This window comes from Podarcis cretensis (assembly GCF_951804945.1).
Source record: "Podarcis cretensis genome assembly, chromosome: 9".
Taxonomy (NCBI): domain Eukaryota; kingdom Metazoa; phylum Chordata; class Lepidosauria; order Squamata; family Lacertidae; genus Podarcis; species Podarcis cretensis.
The window spans coordinates 78,224,023-78,243,729 of NC_137178.1; the positions used below are offsets into that span (position 1 = coordinate 78,224,023).

Here is a 19,707-nt window from a genome sequence, read left to right on the forward strand (position 1 = left end):
CGCAGACAGTTTTTCCGGGTCATGTGGCCAGCATGACTAAGCCGCTTCTGGTGAAACCAGAGCAGTGCATGGAAACACCATTTACCTTCCCTCCAGAGCGGTACCTTTTTATCTACTTGCACTTTGAAACTGCTAGGTTAGCAGGAGCTGGGACAGAGCAATGGGAGCTCACCCCATTGCTGGGATTCAAACCGCAGACCTTCCAATCGGCAAGCCCAAGGCTCTGTGGTTTACACCATAGCGTTAATAAAAAATTCCTCTACAACCTTTTCAAGCTGGTTCTTGAGTTGCTTATATTTTAAGAACAAGGCATTTTTAATTTTAAGAATTTCTGAAGCTCCTGAAGAAGGGGTATTGTTTTATTCCAAAGCACTTTGATCTGCTTGTGAAGAGTTTTGCATCAAGGAATACTGGAACTGTTATAGTTACTGTATTTGAGGTGTCTCTCCCCACCCCCATCCCTTTATTTTATTTTATTTATTTCCTTATGCTCAATTCACATAACATTTTTTTGGATGTGTAAGTACGGTAATTGAAATGAGCAAATAATCTGATGCTCTGCAAAATCACCATGCAACAAATGCTTTGGTAATGAATCTCCTGACATCACCAGGATGGCAGCCGTGAGTTCTGGTGCTGCTTTCCCCAGCTGTCTTTTGCCTCTTAATCTGAGCTAAACAAATTATAGGTAAAAGGCTTTAATTGGAGTGTTGTTCACCGAGACACTCAACACTGGATCAATTAACGAACAAGATAAGTATAGTAAACAAAGATAACATTTTGTTTAGATGGGATGTTGCCGATTACAGACTCTCCAGAAACAGCCTGCACAGGATCACAATTAAATAGCATTATCTTTCAAAGTGACCGGTACATTTTGTTTACCTGTTAGGCCTGCTTATAAATCCTCACTGACAGATGCTGATGTTCTTTTATTTTAAAATGGATCAACTTGTGCTTCCTCCCTCCTTTGACACAGTGCCCATCATGATTCTGAAGATGCAAAGAGTGAAAGTAGAAGATTTGTAGGCAGACTTTAAATCCACTGGTGGAAAAGGGAAAAATACCTGGGCTACCTTAGGACCAAAGACTCACCTAAGTCAGCATCCTTTTCCATGGTGGCCAAATCCTTCTGCCCTTGCTTGCTCACAGCAACTAGCAGGTTTCACATGGCCATTAGGACATAGTCTCTAGTTTACACAAATTTAAGGAGGATAAAGCTATCTCCACATCTTGCGGGAGCAAATTCCTCAGATTAAGTATGCACTGTGTGAAGTGCTTTATTTTATCTGTTCCGAATCACCAGTAATCTCTTCTGCATCCTAAATCATCCCCACCACCACTGACTCCAAACTCTTATTCACAAAATTGACTTTTTGATCTCAAGATAACCAGATGACATTGTTTGAATCACTTCATGGCTTCCCAGCAGCTTGTGCTTTCTGTCTTCTGAAGCATTATCTTGGTTTTTCCTATAGTTAATTAATTAACATAGGAAGGTTTTCTCCCTACTCTCTCCCATCAGAGTTTTTGCTGCTTCAGAAATATGTGTTTAAAATGACTACTTCCTTTCATCAAGATTAATTCTGCTTTTGGTCATGTATTTCTGTTCAAAGCAAGTATGCTGGATAAATAGGAATGCAACTTGCAACACCAGCACTGATTTCTCAGATGACCTTATCAAATACTCTCAGCCCCTCTTCTGCACCAAGAGAAAGAGCTGAACTTGTTTCATTTGCTGGAGCCACCCAAGGCTTATAAATTAAATCCAAATAGATCCCTACTTAGGGTGCTTTCTGATCTAAGAGAACACAGCATGTTTTAGCTATACTGACTATACAGCTATATAGATCAGAGGCACTGTTGAGGGCGTGCCCTGGATCCTTCACAGTGGACCCTAAATCACCTGACCTTTTCCCCCTTTTACTTTTAACTTTTTAAAAGTTTTGCTTATAATAAGGTTACCAGATGTCCCCGTTTCCCGGGGACAGTCCCCAGATTTACAAATCAGTCCCCTGACAAAATCCATCTATTTAGTAGGAAGTTGAAAAGTGTCTCCGGATTCATTGAAAAAAAATCTGGTAACCTTAGCTTATAAGGCAGCAGTGCCCACTGCAAAGTACAGTGCTAGCTGTAGACTAGGCCTCCTGTGCTGACAACATTCGTGAAACAATTGCTCTTAAGGTCACAGATACATAGCTGGCATATTGTCTGGTTTGGCCCTGACAGACAGCATTTGACATCTGAGATGTTTTTGAAGACACAACGTATTTCTGTGACTGTGCTTTGTTTTAACTGTTTTTAACACTGAACAGTTTTATAACTGCTTTAATGTTACTGTAGAATGTCTTCCTTTCATTCGTTTTTGGAAACAAAAATATAAATATTTGATGATGATGATGATGATGATGAATACCCTGCCCATCTGGGTGGCTTCCAGCAAAATATTAAAATACAATAATTCATCAAATATGAAAAACTTCCCTAAACAGGGCTGCCTTCAGATGTCTTCTAAAAGTCAGATAGTTGTTTATTTCTTTGACATCTGATGGGAGGTCATTCCACTTTTCAATCTGGTAAATTGGTTTCCAATTTTTTTCAGTTTTGCAATAATAAATAATAATACCCCTGGCCATGTGTGATTTGACAAACTCAGATCTGAAAATAGCATGATGATTGAATTCTGCTAGTGTGTGCAAATATACTTTTAATTAAAATGATTGATGGCTCTTGAATGTTGAAGGAAAATCTAGCCAACCCATATTCCCCCCCAATGGACTGTATTAGTAATTTATTTAAATGTTTAAACCATCCTATAGTACAAATGGAGTCATCTTCAAATTGGTTCAAAGTGTTTACAACTATTGGAAACTTCACTGGTGGCAGGAGGGCTTTTTATGGAGCCAGGGCCGGCCCACTCATTAGGCGGAGTGAAGTAGCCCGCCTCAGGTGGTGGACTCCCACAGGGCAGTGCCTCCATGGGGGCCACACCCAACCGCCCCGCCACTGCCACCGGGGTCCCATGTGGCTTCTGGCAAAATCTCACAGGACTCTCGCAAAATCTCGCCGAAAGCTGCAGTGATCCTGATAATTGAGGCTTCAGCGGGGGGTACGGGGGACCATTTGCCCATTTTGCCTCTGGTGGCGAAATGGGTTGGGCTGCCCTTGCATGGAGTGGTCTTGGGTTTCCCATTCCCATGTGCTTTATTACAACAAAGTCTAATAATCCATCCCTGCTTCTGTACAATCTGATCCTAAGATCATCCCAATACATTTTGGTCGCTGGGGCATAAAATTCAAATGCCACGCACACACACGCACACACACACTTCCAGTAATAACATGGGGCAAATCCATTGCCACACAAACAGAACACTTGCTTCTGCGTTTCCATTAATTTCAGTGAGTCAAAACTCATTGGGCTCTGTAGATCAGGACTGCTTGAACTACTAATTCTTCTGAGAGCGTTTATCTGCAAATATAACAGAGAAAGAAAGAAAAATAAAAACATTTCCAGCTGACATTGACAGTAAAAAATTTACATCAACCCTACTTTAAATTTATAAATCAATATAAGCAATCCATATGTCCAAAGTAGGTATCTATATAAATGAGACTGATGATTCTAAGCCATCTGTTTAAATCCAGAAACAGCAGTAAAGTCTTCACACCAGTGAGTATTAGTAGATGGCTGAGGTTAGTTCTTCCTGCCATAGTCCCAGTTTGGCCAGATACACAAAGATTGGTGAACATTTCAATAATGAATTTTTGAAAGACAGACAGAAGATAGGAAAGATGCAACTGATCTTCTGTCATTTTCATGATTACTTGCACAAGTAAGAAATGTTTGGTTGATTGAGTCACAGGGACCTCCTGTGGCAGACAAAATTCACAACATGGCAGACTTTTAAAATAGGAAAGATTCGGTAGTGTTGCCTCGCATTTGTTTCTGGAATGCTACAGGTGATAAATAAACCACATTTTGCTGACTATTTGCAGTAGCTACATGGTGTGAATCTTTGTGGGGATATGTCCCAATTAATTATTCTCTTTGGCCCGTTTCTAATAGTGCCAAATGCCATATGGAACCATTAAAATGTTAATTTACATTTACTATTGTAGGGAAATTTGCTGTGATATTGTGCAATTACTCAACTTATAGATAAGGCTAAATGGACCATAATTGAAACCACCTTTGAAGATGGTTAATGTTTCAGTCTTTGGTTTTAAAAGAGCTACCGTTCCAGAGAACTGTGAAAATTCTGTGAGTGGGCAGTGGATGGTGGAGAGGAAAATTAAATACGAACCCCAAAATCTGGGATCCGTAGCATAGGTGAGTGGAGATGAGAAAGGCCTTTCTCTGAAACCCTGGAGAAGATTAATATTCTTTATTTATTTTTGGATTCATCATCAGATCTCAGGGCGGTTCTTCCAAATACTGATCCAAATGTCCTCAGACAAGCTCATTAAGCTCTTCTCTTACATTAATATATAAATTCTTTCAATTTACCGTATATCCCGCCTTCCTTCCAAAGCAACTGGTAAACTGGTATACATAGAAATGTTTCTCTGGTTTCTTAACTATACAGTGGCACCTTGGTTTGCATACGTCTTGGTTTGCATATGTTTTGGATTAAAAACATGTCAAACCTGGAAGTGTGTGTCCTGGTTTGCAACCTTTTTTTGGATTATAACCCATTTTTTTGGAGGCCCCGTTGGCGAAAGCACTGGACCTCCGGAATGAATTATGGTTGTAAACTCAAGGTACCAGTGTAAATATTCCATATCTAATAAATTTTCTAAGGTTAGTTCTTTGCTGTCCTAGTCAGTTGTTTTAAATAATTGCTCATCTGCACAAATTTATAGTACCTTCTAGTCTGTTTTGAAATTGCATGTATGTTCTCACATAACTCTCCTCAATCCAATCCTGAAATACCTATCTGCATAATACTGAGCTCAAGATTTAAAAGTGCCAATGAAACCATTATTAAATTCTGGGTTAAATTGAACATGCTGCATTATAGCCCAAAGGGTATTGCAATCAGATTCCCAGTTCAAGGTCTGTTGAAGCTGATGGGTAGAACTTAGAACCTGTCATCTTCAGCAGCAATTTTGCAAAATGCGATTGCTACAGGTGGCCAAGGCCTTTAGTAAGGGTGAGCTTGTCAAGCCTTTCATGAAACATCTCACCCCAGCAGCTACAACCCTCAGCTTTTTGAAAGAAGAGCAAGAGAGAAATGTGATAGATATCAACATATTTGTCCTCTAATCCTAAGTATTTCTGTAGGCAGAAGTAACATACCTGTTACACTAGACAAAACGTATTCTTGGGGATGTGCTACTAAGCTATAAGCAATACGCCATACAGTGGGTCCACATTGTGGAGGTGGAAAATACATCTGACCTACGTGTGGGTAATTGTCTGGGCACCTAGGTTGTTAGACCCTTTTGCATCTCCTGTTTAGTCTTCCTTAAAGCTCTTTTGCCCCTCTCTACCCCTCTAGCAATGAACAGACCATACATTGTTAAGTAAGTTTAAAAACTTTACTTACTAAAGCCAAAGGTCTGCTTCATGTATTATTCCAGGCAGGAGTAAGGAGAACACAGGTAGATTACTCTTGGTTGCAAAATACAGCATATAGTTTCAAGCATGTGGTCTAAAGTTTGAGCAAGTTCAGGCACATCTGTCCTGGTGGATTACATGGAGAGAAGAGAAAGGAGCAGAAACAGCTTCACTTCCTCCATCCCAGTGGTAATGGGGCATGACCTAGCTGAGTCTAGGAACAGACGTCTCTGGTCTTAACCCCTTCATGTACTAACTAGCACTTATGCATAGTTATAATTGACTGCAATTTCCCACACACGTCTCCATTCCTACTTCCTATGCTGTGGCCACCTTCTTGCCCTGCCCTGGACAGAGGGCAAACAGCAGTGACTGCTACTGAGAAGGAGGAAACATGGCTTCTACACATAACTGCCATTACTCCTTGCCTGCTGACACTACTGCTAGCAGCGACCACCATGGCATTGTCAAGATACAAAACAGGTGAACGAGCATCGGTGGCTGCTGCTTCAGTCCAGCACCCTGGCTCACCTGCTCACCTGCCTGGGTGGCAGACTTTGCAAAGATGCAGCTGATGTTTCTTGGTCATCTTTCTTTGTCCTTTTGGTAGCAATGGCTGGTGCTTCTGGTGGATAAGCAAGAATGGGCAAGCAGCTGCTACTGCTTACCCTCCACTACTCTGGGACAAAGGGAAGGAAGAAGAGGTGCTGCCGTTGCTGCCACAGGCGGCAGCACATATGTCAAATGATAGACAGAGAAGGGGGTCAGGGGCCCAATCCCCCCAGTGGAACCTAACAGCAGTACAGGGTGGGGGCCACTCATCCACTGCTGCTGCCACCCAGAAACAAGGTCCGGTGGGTCTTCCTAGGCTCTCAGCAAATGCTTGAGGACATCAGTTCTGTTGTTGTACTTCATGCAAATCATGACCACAACTGGGGCAAAGTTAAGCACTTTTTAATCCTGCGGCTTTCAAGAGCAGACTTGTCTCCCCCTGAAATCAAAGGCACCTAAGACTGCTTAATTAATTTTCCTTTAGATGGTGAGAAAATGAATCTTACACATTTGGCTTAAGCCAGCATTTCCAGAGCAGCATTTCTGATTCTTAGCTTACATGTGTGTTCCGTTAATAGGCATAATCTTGCTGTAATGTGTCCTTTTGTTTTAAAGGGCTTCACCTTTAGCCATCCATTGCATAACACAAGAGGATGCTGTTTCAGTTTGGGAGCTGCAAGTCCAAGGGTCTGTGACCTTGGTGCCTTTGGGGTGGACTAAGCCCAATCAGGAAAGGCTGCCACCCCCAGCTCCTGCCACCCCACCTTCTAAGCATCTGTGGGTGCTCAAACAGCAATTTCCTCCTCCGTAATCTGGCAATTACAATGCAGTCATGGAGTTGTCTTTCTCCATCTCTCTCCCCCCACCCCTCCCTTGATCTCGGTGCCTTTTCCAGCTTTAAGTTGTTAGAAGTCTGGCTTCTTTAGTCTGAGGGCAGAAAGATACTGATAATTTTTCTTTTGATCTGTTATTGGGGAAAACAACTCCACCAGGAAAAAAAGATACAGGGAACTGTGTGTGCAAGAGGACAGAGAGGCGTTCCATACTTAGAGTTCCATACTTAGAGCTGAACTCAGTTCCCATTTCAGTGATCAAGCAGCAGCGTGAAACTTAATTAAACTGACATGTCTAAGTGCAAATAATTGCAGTGATTTTTCTTTCATTTTTTGCCTTTCCTTGAAGCATTGCTTCTATTGCTCTGAGTGAGAGGAGAGCAATGTTGACTTTCCTATTTCAGGACTGCACTTGTCAAAACGACTGAATTGTTAACTTTAGTTTTTAAATGCAGGATCACCACCACACACTAGTATTTTCTATCCATTTGCTAGCATTCTGATATTGTCTTCACAGTTCCATCACACTGTCATGCAGCCAAGAAACTGAACTCAAGAGCCGCCAAACAACTTCACAACTAAGCAGTGTTGCTCCTTCAGCTCTGACAGTGAAAACGTAATGTGTTTCACCTAGCCCAAGAAACCTCAGTCTTAGCCACCTTTAAACTAGATATATACTTTGACAGGAAAAAATGTAAGAATGTCTTTGTGCAGCTCCCACTGGAAGATTTGTAGTGCCACATCACAATCCTGGATGTGCATGAAGTCAGGGGAGGGGAGGGCACTGGCAGAGGAACAGGGGAGTTGGGGGAGCGCATCGCCCCTGGCACCATTGGGGAGGGGGGTACCACCGCGGCTGCCCCCCCGGACACACGCCGGGTGCCACACCCACAGGATACATGCCACACCCCTGGGACGCGCACCAGCTGTGCCCCCGCCTGCTCTCCACCCCCAGTGACAGACCATGCAGCTTCACCACAAGGGAGGGGAGCAAAAGTGAAGGGAGCTTTTGCATGGCATGGGAACAAGAAGAGAGGGTTCAGAGGTTTCAGTGGTGGCATAAAACAATGGCAGAAGTTTGAGGGAGGGAGGGAGGGATGGAGGAAATGGAGAGGAAAATGTTGATTTAAAGAACAGCAGAGGTTTGAGTAAAAGGTAAAGGTACCCCTGCCCGTATGGGCCAGTCTTGACAGACTCTAGGGTTGTGCGCTCATCTCACTCTAGAGGCCAGGAGCCAGCGCTGTCCGCAGACACTTCCGGGTCACGTGGCCAGCGTGACGAAGCTGCTCTGGCGAGCCAGCACACGGAAACGCTTTTTACCTTCCCGCTATAAAGCGTTACCTATTTATCTACTTGCACTTAAGGGTGCTTTTGAACTGCTAGGTGGGCAGGAGCTGGGACCGAACGACGGGAGCTCACCCCGCCGCGGGGATTTGAACCACCGACCATGCGATCGGCAAATCCTTGGCACTGAGGTTTTACCCACAGCGCCACCCATGTCCCGCGAGGTTTGAGTACAGTACCTTAATTCTATGAAGGAACCATGGAACATCTGAGAACTCTGCATCTCCCACATGAGGCAGCTGAGGAACAGAAGAGAGAGAGAAGTTTGAGTACAATGAGAAGGGAGAAATGCTGAAAGGAGGAAAAGTGACTGCTTTAAACAATGGCAGAAGTTTGAATAAAGTAGGAGTGGAGAGACAATGAAAGAAAAAATGTGGTTTTGAGCAATGACAGAGGTTTGTCCTCTAAAAAGGTAAAGGTAAAGGACCCCTGGACGGTTAAGTCCACTCAAAGGCGACTATGGGGTTGCGGCACTCATCTCTCTTTCAGGCCAAGGGAGCTGGCGTTTGTCCACAGATAGCTTTCTGGGTCTAAACTGCTTCTGGTGCAACGGAACACCATGACGGAAACCAGACTGCAAAGAAACGCTGTTTATCTTCCCGCCGCAGCAGTACCTATCTATCTACTTGCACTGGTGTGCTTTCGAACTGCTAGGTTGGCAGGAGCTGGGACCGAACAACGGGAGCTCACCCCGTCGCAGGGATTCAAACCACTGACCTTCTGATCAGCAAGCCCAAGAGGCTCAGTGGTTTAGGCCACAGCGCCACCTTGCCCCTTTGTCTACTACCAAAGCAAGACAGTGGTCCAGCACATCCATTGCCACACCTGCAGATATAAAGGAGTATAGCTGTGTGTTATCAGCATATTGCTGACAACATACTCCAAAACTTCAGATACCCCCACTAAGCAGTTTCATGTAGATATTAAACAGCATGGAGGATAAAATTGAACCCTGAGGAACGCCACATTGAAGACTCCAAAGGGCTGAATAGCATTCCCCAAGCATCACCCTCTGGAAACAACCATCCAAGGAGGACCAGAACCACTGTAAAGCCCAAAAGTCTCTCTCTGGTCTATCTGAACTAAATATAATAGTGGGTGCTCACAGTGCTCAGCTGCTTTAATAGAAGAAGAAGAAGAAGAAGAAGAAGAAGAAGAAGAAGAAGAAGAAGAAGAAGAAGAAGCAGCAGCCATATACTGTTTCAGAAGCCTTGTGGCCCCTGTTTCTGATAACATGCTTGGGTTCAATACCTTGAAACGAGTATGCACAGTGTTTTGTTAAATTAGCAGCTACAGCAACAGGAGCTGCAGGAGTGACTGGAAGTGTCTCAAAATTACTAGAATCACCAGGTGTCCTTGATGTCTTGCTTCTCAGAAAAATTTGGAAGTATATTTTGCCACAAACAGTGGTAAATAGACTCCATAATAAAGTTGGTGCCATTCGTTTTCTCAGTTGTGGACTGAAGCATCACAAGGTGTACAGTTGATGGTTCATACACAGAGATATAAAGTATGTCATATCTTTATTTCTTACCACTTGGAAACAACTTTGACTTGAAATTTTGGGTAAATATCTCACATAATATTGATTAAAGTTCAGTGGCGTCACCAGGGCCCCAGTTGAATGACTTTGAGAGCCAACCCCTGCCTGTGAATTGCCAATTGGACATTCCTGCCATACTTAATCATATCAGCCATCAGAAATATTATCACTAAACAAGTATTTATATATCAGTCTTCCCAGCTGGCTAACTGCAGCCTGCCCAGGCACTTTAATTTGCTGCTGCTGCTGCTGCTGCTCTGTTTCCACCCACCTAATTCTGGGACAGGCATCTCTCTTGATCTACGCTGTCCTTGGTGCAAAGAGGACAGGGGAAAGGAAGGTGCACAAGGAATTATTAGCACCAAATGCCACTGGGGCAACAACTATTTTTTCAGCTGTCAGCATGGAGAAACTGGCGCCACAGAGCTGACCACCAAGCCTTAAAGCTCCTGGCAGCTAAATTTCTCTGTTTATGAATTGGTAGTATGTTGAAGCACAATTTTAAGATAACGAAAAATAAGATTAAAATAAAGTCAGCACACCAAAGTAATTCCACATGGGAAAGTTCATTGCTGATTACTGGGTCTGGAACACATGCAAGGCAGATGAAATGCAGCTTCCCCAGCAGAGGCTACTGGCAGATGGAACCCTTTTATCTTTGCCAGGGAGATAAACATGCATGCTTGGTTGGTAGTCGTTATTTACAACAGCAAAGTAAATCAGTTTTAACACTTAGAGATTCATGTAAAGCACATATTATCGGGTAATTGTTTGAAGCTCTCCTTGGTTTTCCGTTTGGAAGCTTGGGTTGTTTTCTGGAGCAGTTTTTATGCATTTGCTTGACTTGCTTGATGATGACTTTCATCAGAATTTGCTTGGAGTTTCTTCATCATGCCAAGTGATCCATTGTTTGAGACGCTTTCTGGTACATTTGACAGCGTGTTCTGTTTCTGCACCTCTAAGAAGATGGCTGTTTTTCAAGCCAGCAGTATCTATACGTTGATTCAGAACCTCCCATTCCCTGAAGAAGTACAGTAAGGGAACAGTGGTTCTTAAGACAGTGCCGGATTACCAAATAGGCAAAGTAGGTGCTGACTTATGAACCCCACACCTTTTAGGGGCCCCACAACAATGGATCGAAATAATATTGATCTGACCTTGAAAGAAAATTACAATCCAGCTTTCTTCTTTCCATGTTATCCTACTAGAAAGCATGCCTGAAGGAGCCCCCGAGATTTCGACTGCCTAGGGGCTTCCACAGGGTTTAATACAGCACTGACTTTGGGGCAGATATTTAGGGGTCCCATTCAACAGAAGGAGCTGGAGGGACTCCAAATGCAGCAGAGCTGTCTCACCCTGGGTTCAAATACATGAAGTAACATACATTTGCATAAAAGGGTGCAAGTTTCTCTGCTGCCGCCCCTCACCAGAAGACCAAGTCTTGCAGCACTACTTCATATTCTGATGCCTGCTAAAATAATTCTGCTCTGTGTCGCATCTCCATCTGAGGTTAAAATGGCGAGGAGGCTTGACAGGGCCCGCTCCACAGTGACGTTGAGGCTCTGAGATGCCTTCCATGGGGGGCCCATTTGGGACCCTGACTCTACTCTTAAAACGTTGGTGAGGTTCTCTTAAGGTAAGTTTATGTTACTTGACTCAGCTTCTGAAAGTTTTAACTACAGTTTGATTTGGCTATGGGGTTGAGTGTCCTTGTCAGTGACCCTCATCCTGCAGCCTCAGTGCTTGCCCAGTGTCTGGCCATTTTAAGGAGCTAGAGCTCGGTGCACTGGCAGGGATATTGCCCAGCAGGGCTGCCCTGTTAGGCAAAAGGGAATGCACAGGTCAGGACAAGGTGCCAGGCCAAAGGGCCAAGTCGCAGGCTCACGCTGCACTCCTCCTGAGAGGCTTGGCTGTACCTGGGTTTTGGGGGACCCTTCCTACCTCTCCTGTTGTGTGTTGGCAGCCTGGACAAGAACCAGCACATCTCCAGCACATAAAAGGCAACCTGTCTAGGGCTGGTCCTGTAGCCCTGCGCTCCTGACCTCTACGACGGGTTTGTAGGGCAGGGCAGTGACAAATATTTTATTTGTTTGTTCATTGTACCAAATGTTTTCAGGGTAGGCCACAGAAATACCAAGAATCATACAAACACAAACACACACAATGGAACAACAGGGCACAATGCTGCCATTCAAGTGTTCAAGTGTTTAGAGACCCAGTTGTGTGCATAGCCATAAAATAGGGTTGCTACATGTCTGGAACTTCCCAGACATATCTGGAATACTGCAGTCTCAGAATCAGTGTTAATTTTCCAAATTATTACAAATCAAACCAAATTACTTTAATTTAATACAATTTCTTAAAATCAGGTTTCCCGCTTCTGTTGCAAACAACTTTTCTGTCCGGATTTTCACTGTTTGAAATATGGCAACGCAACCATAAAGCCAAAAACTGGAGCCCCTGGAAGGGGCTTTGAACAAGGTTTTAATAGAAGAAGAATATCCCCCAACACTGAACCTGGGTGATGAGCCACAGTTACTCCAGGACCCATGGCTGTTTGCTGGGGCCAAGTCTCCATCACCATGAATTCATTGGCTCCTTCTGAAGGTGGATGTCATCACTAGCAAAAGCCCTGGTTGGTGGGCAGTGGCAGAGTTTTCATGAGCACTATGACGATGTGTGCCATTTCTACACCCATTTTTGCATTTTGCGTTTGTGTGTTTTTCCTTGCCAGGCTGAGCACAGATTGGGTGTGGCATCTGTTATGCCAGTGTATCTGGTCCATAACTACTGTATGCAGAAAATGTATCATTTGAGAAACCCAGAGTATCCTTTCAAAAAAAAATGCTAGACCTAGGGCAAAGACTTTGGACATACAGTAGGATATAAAACTATTCCTAATCAGAAATGATGCTTTGTTCACATAGAGAAAGAAAGACAAATGGGATATTTGAGGTTTAAGTTTTCTAAGAATGACCAGGATCTGGTTATAATGTATAAAATGAGGCAAATATTGAGTAATTGAGCTAAATCAAAGTTATATTAGATGGGAAGAACTGCAGTAATAAAAATTAATAACCTATATTTAAATAAAATGATGAAATATGATCTTGTGTGTTGCTTACCCCCAGAAGGTGTGCCTGGGATTGCTGTCTTAATTAAATGAAAAGTAGCATGCAGAATTATTATCTTAATTGTTTTTGTCTTTAAGGAGAGGGAAACAGATTTAAGGAATGTAGGATTCAATAAATGACAAGAAATCTAACAAGTTTGAAACAATTCAGAAGCATACAGACTTCTTTATTAAAAGTGTATGGACCTTTGATAACTATACAATCTGGAATTTATTTTATTCTATTTATTTATAAATCGTATATAACCCTTAATATAAAAAGAAACATCTAAGCAGACTTTTCAATAAAAAGAAGAAATAATATAAATTCATATAAAAATAAAACAATGGAATAAAACTTTTTTACAAACCTAAATAAAAAGAGGACAAAAACCACATACCATAAACAAAAATCACCAAACAAAAAGAAAGACATTTCAACCTCAGGAATCCGTGTTGAGGAAAACTTGAGTGAATAGATGTCTTTAAGAGACTCTGTCTCTCAAGCCCTTCAGGGAAGGATGGTTGCCCCCACTGAGAAAGCCAACTTCCAATCTGTCACCAGCCAGCAGAGTTTTTGGAGACTTGCTTTTGTCTGAACCAGGAATGGGAGGTAGGTTCCTGCTAGGTATCCTGATCCCAAGTTGTTTCGGGCTTTAAATAATAGAATAATAGAGTTGGAAGGGATCTCCAAGAGTCATCTAGTCCAACCCCCTGCAGTGCAGGACTCTCAGCTAAAGCATCCGTGACAGATGGCCATCTAACCTCTGCTTAAAAACCTCCAGGGATGGAGAGTCCAGCACCTTCCAAGGGAGTCTGTTTCACTGCTGAAGAGCTCTTACTGTCAGAAAGTTTTTCTGTATGCTTAGTCGGAATCTCCTTCTTGGAACTTGAAGCCATTGGTTGGAGTCCTACCCTCCAAAGCAGAAGAAAAGCTTGCTCCATCTTCCATGTGAGAGCCTTTGACATATTTGATGACTATCATATCTCTTCTCAATCTCCTCTTTTCCAGGCAAAACATACCCAGCTCCTTCAATGTTCCTCGTAAGACTTGGTTTCCAGACCCCTTATCATCTTGGTCACCCTCCTCTGCACATGTTCCAGCTTGTCAACATTCTTCTTAAACTGTGGTGCCCAGAACTGGACACAGTATTCCAGGTGTGGTCTGACTAAGGCAGAATAGAGTGGTACTATTACTTCCCTTGATCTGGACATTATACTTCTGTTGATGCAGCCTAGAATAGCATTAGCTTTTTTTGCTGCTGCATCACACTGCTGACTCATGGGACGCCCTCTCCCCTTGATGCGAGATGGGCCACAAAGAAGGCTGCCTACCCTGACTCACATTTTTTTGAAACTATTCTCACATCGTAGCCTGGAGGCATTTCCCTCTTTGGTTAAGGGGACGACAGAGGACGAGATGGTTGGACAGTGTTCTCGAAACTACTAACATGAGTTTGACCAAACTGCAGGAGGCAGTAGAAGACAGGAGAGCCTGGCGTGCTCTGGTCCAGGGAGTCCCGAAGAGTCAGACACGACGAAATGACTAAACAACAATTACTTCCCTTGATCTGAATCTGCAGCCTAGAATAGCATTAGCTTTTTTTGTTGTTGTTGCTTCATCCCACTGTTGAGTCATGTGCAGCTTGTGGTCCACCAAGACCCCTAGATCCTTTTCACATGGCCTGCTTGCAAGCCAGGTGTCCCCCATCTTACATCTTAATGTCCACAAAAAAACTTTGAGACTGGCCCAGTAGCTAATAGGAAGCCAGAGTAAGTCATTGTGCAGAGTGGGGTGCCCCACTGTGGAACCTGGCACTAACGGCAACTTCCAAATTAGGTGTAAAGGCAGCCCCACCTAAAATACATCACAGTAACCTAGACGTGAGGTTTCAAATGCACAGACCACTTTGGCAAGGCTATCTCTTTCCATGAACAACCATATCTGGCAAACGAACCAAAGCTGGTACTGGGAGCTCCAAGATGCTGGTTTCCCCTGGGCCTTTCATGGTGGAGCTTGAAGGACCTCCAAGCTATGTAGCTGCTCCTTCACAGGGAAGTGCAAGTCCATCCGCAGCAACCCGGTTGCCAGAGCTGGAAGCCACCCTTTCATAGAGTCTCAATCTGAATATGGCTTGGGTTAAGTGAATATGCTGCTTTCTGCACTGCAAGAGAAGACCACTGAACCCCTCTTCCACCACCATTTTCAATTTGTATTTTTGCATGGATCTGCTTTGTATCCTCTCCTATTGTATGTTTTCAGTTTTCTTTTAAATCACATTCCTTTGTTTCTATTATTATTAATTAAATTTCTACACCGCCCTTCGTTCAAAGATCACAGGGCAGCTTACAATATAAAAAATATATATTTACAACACAATGGATTTACAAATAAGAATTCTCAAGGCGACGCCAAGTGAACTTTGGGAACCTGAAAAAGGTTTCCTTTATGAAGCGCAGCAGGACAATCAAACCAGGATTATATATAATGTAATTGAAGAGTTGGCTCTAGAGAATGATCTCATGGAGACAGATTGACAGGATGTGAATTCTCTAACCCTTTTACCGAGTTAGCAGTTTTTACAACAATTACAGTGTGTTAGAAATTCCTGATTGAATCTTTTCATCAAAGATCAAAACCCCAGTTTGCACTGGCTTATGAAAATACTCTCAATTGTTATTAGCAGACTTTAATTGCACCAATATGGTTTCAGGCCTAAGAGAAGCCTTTGTTCTTCATAAATAGTAATGCAGAGGTAATGGCAATGTTTTAGTGGCTTTTACTGCTGAGATGCTAAATAAGGGTCCCTAAGCTTGAAAAATCTTCTCCCTCAGAGATACCATCTTTTGCCTAGAGCAAAGGGAATTAGGGGATATTTACATGACTTAAAGCTAATTTTATAGCATATTATATTCCTTCATGGCCTTAGAGTCAAACACTAAAGGATTTGGGGCGGGTTGTGTTTTTTTTAATGTAAATATTTTTATAATGTAATAAATCTGCTTACATGGAAAATTTCCATATTGAAACAATATAAAAGCCTTTATTTTGTAACTTATTGGTCATTAGTAAGAGTAAGCAGCTTTGAAACATATCTTTGTTAAAAGCTGAGGTTGTGTATTAAAGCTGGAAATAAAGTTACATGCAACAGAGAAAACCTAGCAGCTCTATCCGCAGGAAAATGCTGTACAGCTTTCTGCTCAGATGCAATGAGCCCATTGGCTCAGCCGTTCAGCCTGTGTCTTCCCATATTGGACTCTGTATGCCCAGAAAGGCGCATTTCTTGGAATAATAACATGGAGCTACTCAGTATAATTTCCCTCTTTCTTCACCCGCTTGCAACATGGGATGCCCTCTCCCCTTGATGCGAGATGGGCCACAAAGAAGACTGCCTACCCTGACTCACATTTTTTTGAAACAATCATCACATCGCAGCCTGGAGGCATTTTCCTCTTTGGTTCAGGAGACGGCCTTTTAATTCTTGACTGCAAATACCATTCCATTTCTTGGAAATTCCTCTCCTCCCTTATTTTATTACAAAATTGTTAGCTCTCTGAACCCATATTTACTTGATTTGTAAAATTAAACTCGTTTTCTAGCATTAGCCACAGTGGTATTCAAAGTCCCAGGTTGCTTTAGAGTACTTTGTGGCTCCCAGTTTAAATAAACTTCAAAAATGCATGTTGTAAAAGTGTGTGCCAAAGGAGATCTTTTTGATTTATTTTTTAAGACTGAAGTTTCCTAGTTAATATTGTTACATTCAAGCCACCACCAACAGTAAACAAAATATATACAGCACTTGCATAGCTGTCAAAGCTCAGGCAAAACACAGCGTTGAGTCTGTCCATGCATGCTTTCAGAGTTTATTTTGAACAGCAGTATGAAAGATCATGCAAAATTTCTTCTGGAAAATATGTTCTTGCGCAGTCTAGACTTACCTTATTCCTTTCGGTGGTGTATGAAAATCAGCCAGGCTTTTCAGTATACTTTTGTTTTAGACATACCTTTTCTTTGAAAAGCCAGAATGCCATTTTGAAAACCAGCTCTTCCAGCTGGACCCACAACACTGTTAAATTGAAGCGAATGTTGTTGTTTTTCTCTATGCAAATTCCCCAGGCCTGTTTTTCTTTATTAGATTCAGAGATAATCTGCAGTGACTTTGTTTTTGTTAGTTTTGTTTTGCATTTGTTTGCTTCCTTTGTTTCTCAGTGGGCTCACCATGGAAGTGGCCTTGGACAATGTGTTGGAGTTATAGAGGCTAAATGTATCGGGCAACTTCAATAGTCATAACCAGTATGTCTTGTCTGGCACAGTGTGGTATTTCATTCTCTGCATAGCAACCCTGGCACTATCCAAGCCCCCCCCGCCCCCAGCACTTTATTGAAGAGTCACAATACTTTTGGGTTAGATACTGTATAAAGGTTCTTTGGAATGGGTCTGTTGATAATGTCTCAGTTCTTTGGAGAAAGCAAGCAACTGCCTTGTGGGGCTCTCCTGCTTTTGTGTCCCATTAATTGCACAGGGCAAGGAGTCTGTCTTCCTGCTTTCTCATATACTCTGGTGCAGATAACGCCGTTCATTTCACAACCAGCTTTTCTTCTGCTATTTTTCTTTTTATTGTGGCATTTTTGCCACCCTATTGTTGCAACTGATTGAGTGTCTCATTGTCTAATGTCACAACAGTCTTTACTTTCCTGTCATCTGCTGTGGCCTTATCAAACTCTCCCCCCAGTCTGAAGGAAATCTCTTGTGCTCTTTAAACTAGAAGAAGAAGAGTTTGGATTTGATATCCCGCTTTATCACTACCCTAAGGAGTCTCAAAGCGGCTAACATTCTCCTTTCCCTTCCTCCCTCACAACAAACACCCTGTGAGGTGAGTGGGGCTGAGAGACTTCAGAGAAGTGTGACTGGCCCAAGGTCACCCAGCAGCTGCATGTGGAGTAGCGGGGAAGCGAACCTGGTTCCCCAGATTGCGAGTCCACTGCTCTTAACCACTACACCACACTGGCTCTCTGCTTTGTGGGTTATAACCTCTCCATTGCAATTGATGATCACATTGGGCTTGGCAACACTCGCCAACTTCTTGGTGGCAAAGCCCACACCAAGTTCTTTCATATAGTCAGCAAATTTTTCATTGGAGACCAGCTTCCAAGTTCCCAAAAATTGTTCACACCTGGTGTAGGCTGAAGTCTCCTGAGGAAGTCACCACCTTGGGTTGTACATACGTGAAAGGACTCGTTTAGGATATAGTTCTTTTGCAATAGGCAGGATGTTGGAGTAGTTGGTGATGTGGATATTAAATAATTGTCATAGTTGGAACACTTCACAAGGAGGGCATTGTAGCAACTGAATATTGTATTACACCACACTGATATTTTGATATGATTTTCTGATCCAGATGCTTATGAGTTATCTTAATAGTTGGCACAAACCCTATTGACTTTTCATATAATTGACCAAGGCATTATACGACTTTTAGAAGACATCTGAAGGCAGCCCTGAATTGGGAAGTTTTTAATGTTTTAAAGTTTTCATTATGTTTTTATGTGTGTTGGAAGCCACCCAGATGGGTAGGGTATAAATAATAAAATTACTACTACTAATATTACTATTACTACTACTACTACTACTACTACTACTACCATTCTAGAATGGCTGTTCAAAGCACTGCTGTGTAGTTCTTCCATCCCTACCTGGATGGTTGGTCCCAGAAGGTGGTGGTGTGCCGTTTGTGTTTAGTCACATAGACTGGGTTCCGCAGGGGTTCAGCTTATCCTTCATGCTATTTAATAGCTACATGAAACCACTGAGTGGGTTATCTGGAGTTTAGGAGAGCATTGTTATCAGCATACTGATGATATACAGCGGTATTTCTTCTTTTCCTCTTCATCAGGTGCAGGGGTAGATGGGAGGGACAGGTGCTTCCACATGGTAATGGACTGGATGAGAGCCAACAAACTGAGGCTAAATCAAGACAAGGCAGATACACTGTTTGTGAGTGGTTGCTTGGTTTGGTTAAGTGGTGTTCAACCATTTCTGGAGGGGCTTCCACATCTCTTGAAGGATCAGGTTTGGAGCTTGGGGGTATTCATAGATCCATCTTTGTCTCTGCAGGCCTCTATGTGTTTCACCAGCTTAGAATGGTGGTTCAGGTGTGACCCTCAACCTGGCTAGGAATAACCTTGTATAAGTGATCTATCCTTTGCTAGATTACCGTAACATGTTATATGTGGGACTGCCCTTAAACACTGTCCAGAAACGTCAACTGGTTTAGAATTCAGCAGTGAGGTTACTTAGGAGGACCAGGCGCCCTGGCTAGTATACAGATCCTTACTGCCAGTGCATTTCTAGACCTAATTCAAGATGTTGAGTATTAACCTATAAAGTCTTACAGAGTGTGGATTCCACAGTACCTGAAGAAATGCTTCTTCCCATATTACCATCCCTGATAATCTTAGGATGCCCTGATCAGAGGGCCCCTTCCAATCCAAAGTGTGGGGGTGATTTCAGTGGTTTCCCCCCTACCTTATGGATCACTTTCCCTGAGGAAACTCACTTGGTGCCATCTATGCAGTCTTTGACACCAGACAGAAACACACTTATCTTTCCCCATACTTTTTAGTAGATTTCATCAGTTTTATTAGATTTTGCAGTGGCACAGTTTTTAGGCTTTTAGAGTTAACATCTTCCTCCTGCTTACAGCTTTGGGGGTGGAATTTTCAATGGGGAAGCTTCTTCTGTATAGCTTTGTATGGTGGA

The 19,707-nt window shown here is 42.7% G+C and overlaps 1 protein-coding gene across 4 annotated transcripts in view; it reads left to right on the plus strand.

Annotated features, from left to right (window-relative positions):
* Positions 1-17,818, plus strand: part of SLC2A9 (solute carrier family 2 member 9) — a 318,333-nt gene extending 300,515 nt beyond the window's left edge. For all 4 annotated transcript variants that reach the window (XM_079991619.1, XM_079991620.1, XM_079991618.1 and 1 more), the window contains one exon: positions 17,725-17,818. The gene's annotated coding sequence lies outside the window, so the exon portion shown is untranslated. The remainder of the gene's footprint in view (positions 1-17,724) is intronic.
* Positions 17,819-19,707: the final 1,889 nt, after the last annotated feature.